Genomic DNA, 4,522 nt, shown 5'->3' with positions numbered 1-4,522 from the left:
GACAGTACAGAGACAGGTCATTAAGGAGCAGGTAGGGGTTAGACAGTACAGAGACAGGTCATTAAGGAGCAGGTAGGGGTTAGACAGTACAGAGACAGGTCATTAAGGAGCAGGTAGGGGCTAGACAGTACAGAGACAGGTCATTAAGGAGCAGGTAGGGGTTAGACAGTACAGAGACAGGTCATTAAGGAGCAGGTAGGGGTTAGACAGTACAGAGACAGGTCATTAAGGAGCAGGTAGGGGTTAGACAGTACAGAGACAGGTCATTAAGGAGCAGGTAGGGGTCAGACAGTACAGAGACAGGTCATTAAGGAGCAGGTAGGGGTCAGACAGTACAGAGACAGGTCATTAAGGAGCAGGTAGGGGTTAGACAGTACAGAGACAGGTCATTAAGGAGCAGGTAGGGGTTAGACAGTACAGAGACAGGTCATTAAGGAGCAGGTAGGGGTTAGACAGTACAGAGACAGGTCATTAAGGAGCAGGTAGGGGTTAGACAGTACAGAGACAGGTCATTAAGGAGCAGGTAGGGGTTAGACAGTACAGAGACAGGTCATTAAGGAGCAGGTAGGGGTTAGACAGTACAGAGACAGGTCATTAAGGAGCAGGTAGGGGTTAGACAGTACAGAGACAGGTCATTAAGGAGCAGGTAGGGGTTAGACAGTACAGAGACAGGTCATTAAGGAGCAGGTAGGGGTTAGACAGTACAGAGACAGGTCATTAAGGAGCAGGTAGGGGTTAGACAGTACAGAGACAGGTCATTAAGGAGCAGGTAGGGGTTAGACAGTACAGAGACAGGTCATTAAGGAGCAGGTAGGGGCTAGACAGTACAGAGACAGGTTATTAAGGAGCAGGTAGGGGTCAGACAGTACAGAGACAGGTCATTAAGGAGCAGGTAGGGGTTAGACAGTACAGCGACAGGTCATTAAGGAGCAGGTAGGGGTTAGACAGTACAGAGACAGGTCATTAAGGAGCAGGTAGGGGTTAGACAGTACAGCGACAGGTCATTAAGGAGCAGGTAGGGGTTAGACAGTACAGAGACAGGTCGTTAAGGAGCAGGTAGGGGTTAGACAGTACAGAGACAGGTCATTAAGGAGCAGGTAGGGGTTAGACAGTACAGAGACAGGTCATTAAGGAGCAGGTAGGGGTTAGACAGTACAGAGACAGGTCGTTAAGGAGCAGGTAGGGGTTAGACAGTACAGAGACGTATCCGCGCGTGTGCGCATGTCATCTCATTAGCATCTGTACTTTGGCCACGGCACACCTCTCCCAAGTGTGCCGTGGCCAAGGGGCTGTTCCGCGCTGGAATACGGATGGCGTGGTCACACTAGCCAAACGTTCTAGACTTTAGAATGCAAATGAGCTCGGGCACGGGGCCGCGGCCCAGTGTGAGTGGCCCCTTAGGAGCAGGTAGGGATTGGATTGTTTGCTCATCGGCTCAGGTACACCACACTGTCCTACCCAGAAGAAGCAAGGCATGCTGGGTATCAAAACAAGAGCGATACGGGGGTACAGGAGACGTCCCGGAACCCACAACCATCCTCTTCACCCTGGGCGGGTTTTAGAACCAACAGACCCCTCATCGCCGTGACGACCAGACCTCAGACCCACTTTGAAGAGGAGGAGGCGGGGCCAGTGGGACACTTAGAACACGACCTCCAGGAAGTAGAGAGGAAACCGGGCAGCGAATCACAGCGCAGCACGCACAGCCCCGTCGGGAGCGAGAATTAAATGGTTTTTATTTGTCGACTGAACCAGACGGCCAGATACATGGGAGAGGCCATTGAAACAGATGGTGCGATGCCAAGAGGGAAAGGGCCTTTTATTCCATTAGAGACGCACTGAGATCTATAGGTCAAGTTGATTAGGAAAGTGATCTTGTCTGTCTGACTAACGCTGGAAACCTTGGGACCACATTTCTTTGTCTTCCTCACTTAGCGTGCTGGCTGTGGAATCCATGAGTCACCCAGTGTGTGTGTGTGTGTGTGTGTGTACGTTGTGTGTGTGTGTGTGTGTGTGTACGTTGTGTGTGTGTGTGTGTGTGTGTGTGTGTCTATGTACGTGTGTGTACATTTGTGTGAGTGCGTGTGTATGTGTGCACAAGTTTTTGTGTGTGCACATGTTTGTGTACGTGTGTGAGTGTGCATGTGTGTGAATGCACGTGTGTGTTTTTGCTTGTGTATACGTGTGTGTACGTGTCTACTTGAGTGTATGTGTGTGTGCGAACACACATTACTGTGTGTACTAGTGTGTACGTGTTTGTTTGTACTTGTGCGGACGTTTGTGTGTGTGCATACGTGTGTGTGTGTGTGTGTGTGTGTGCGTGTGTCGTGTGTGTGTGTGTGTGTGCGTGCGTGGCTTGTGTATTAAAGCATAATCCCGTTGGCAGACCATATGCCCGAGATGTTTTTACAGCCGGGAAAAAAAACAGAGAAATAAATAAATAAAAAAGGGTTTATTAGAACCGTACCACTGATAGATTCAGGAGATTTATTATCCATAATCCCTATAATCTATTAATGGGTAGATAATAGAGGAACGGATCATATATTACTTTGGTTATGAATATGTCTCCAACAGAGGGAGATGAATCCTGATCATCTGCAGCCTGTGAGGAGCTGAAGGTCCAACACTCTCTGACGCTGCGCTCCGCCAACACTCTACTCAACCAGAAATAACCGCTCCGGTTGCCACAGGGGGACGGAGGCGCTAATTAAATGGGAAGATTCCTACTTTTCATCAGAAGCATTTATTAAAACAAGCATCCAGCAGCAGAGAGACGGCTCCAGCACCCGGCCAGCCACCGCAGCCATTAGACGCCTCTTTCAGGAGGTGGACGGCGTCCAAACACACAATCAGGGGATTTGGCGGGGATTACGTTAGATTAGCAACACCGGGAGACAAATGAGGAGATGACAGCATCTCATACGTCCAGCTCTGAATTATCCCCCGCATACCAGACCAAATTAGCGGCGGTTATTAGCCGTGGAATAAAGAAGGAGAGCTCTGAGTGCTAAAAAGCAAGAACAGCTCTTTAGGGGGTGGGGGTTGAACCACAGCCAACCACAGCCAACGTAAACCTCGGTAAAAGCTTTCCTCTCGGCTCAAATCTCCCAAAGTGTAAATAAAGCGGGATGAGAGGCAGCGAGGCCGTGAGGACCGGAGAGGACCAGGACCAGCAAGGCCTGAGGAACAGGACCAGCAAGGCCTGAGGACCAGGACCAGCAAGGCCATGAGGACCGGAGAGGACCAGGACCAGTAAGGCCATGAGGACCAGGACCAGCAAGGCCATGAGGACCAGGACCAGCGAGGCCGTTAGGACCAGGACCAGCAAGGCCATGAGGACCAGGACCAGCGAGGCCGTGAGGACCAGGACCAGCAAGGCCATGAGGACCAGGACCAGCAAGGCCAAGAGGACCGGAGAGGACCAGCGAGGCCGTGAGGACCGGAGAGGACCAGCCAGGCCTGAGGACCAGGACCAGCAAGGCCATGAGGACCAGGACCAGCAAGGCCTGAGGACCAGGACCAGCGAGGCCGTGAGGACCGGAGAGGACCAGCCAGGCCTGAGGACCAGGACCAGCAAGGCCTGAGGACCAGGACCAGCAAGGCCATGAGGACCAGGACCAGCAAGGCCATGAGGACCAGGACCAGCAAGGCCATGAGGACCAGGACCAGCCAGGCCTGAGGACCAGGACCAGCAAGGCCATGAGGACCAGGACCAGCCAGGCCTGAGGACCAGGACCAGCAAGGCCATGAGGACCAGGACCAGCAAGGCCGTGAGGACCGGAGAGGACCAGCCAGGCCTGAGGACCAGGACCAGCAAGGCCATGAGGACCAGGACCAGCAAGGCCTGAGGACCAGGACCAGCAAGGCCATGAGGACCAGGACCAGCCAGGCCTGAGGACCAGGACCAGCAAGGCCATGAGGACCAGGACCAGCAAGGCCGTGAGGACCGGAGAGGACCAGCCAGGCCTGAGGACCAGGACCAGCAAGGCCATGAGGACCAGGACCAGCCAGGCCTGAGGACCAGGACCAGCAAGGCCATGAGGACCAGGACCAGCAAGGCCATGAGGACCAGGACCAGCAAGGCCTGAGGACCAGGACCAGCAAGGCCATGAGGACCAGGACCAGCGAGGCCGTGAGGACCGGAGAGGACCAGCCAGGCCTGAGGACCAGGACCAGCCAGGCCTGAGGACCAGGACCAGCAAGGCCTGAGGACCAGGACCAGCAAGGCCATGAGGACCAGGACCAGCAAGGCCGTGAGGACCAGGACCAGCAAGGCCGTGAGGACCAGGACCAGCAAGGCCTGAGGACCAGGACCAGCAAGGCCTGAGGACCAGGACCAGCAAGGCCATGAGGACCAGGACCAGCAAGGCCTGAGGACCAGGACCAGCAAGGCCTGAGGACCAGGACCAGCAAGGCCATGAGGACCAGGACCAGCAAGGCCGTGAGGACCAGGACCAGCAAGGCCTGAGGACCAGGACCAGCAAGGCCTGAGGACCAGGACCAGCAAGGCCATGAGGAC

Source organism: Gadus macrocephalus, chromosome 12, assembly GCF_031168955.1.
Source record: "Gadus macrocephalus chromosome 12, ASM3116895v1".
NCBI classification, from domain to species: domain Eukaryota; kingdom Metazoa; phylum Chordata; class Actinopteri; order Gadiformes; family Gadidae; genus Gadus; species Gadus macrocephalus.
This window is presented reverse-complemented; position numbering follows the sequence as displayed.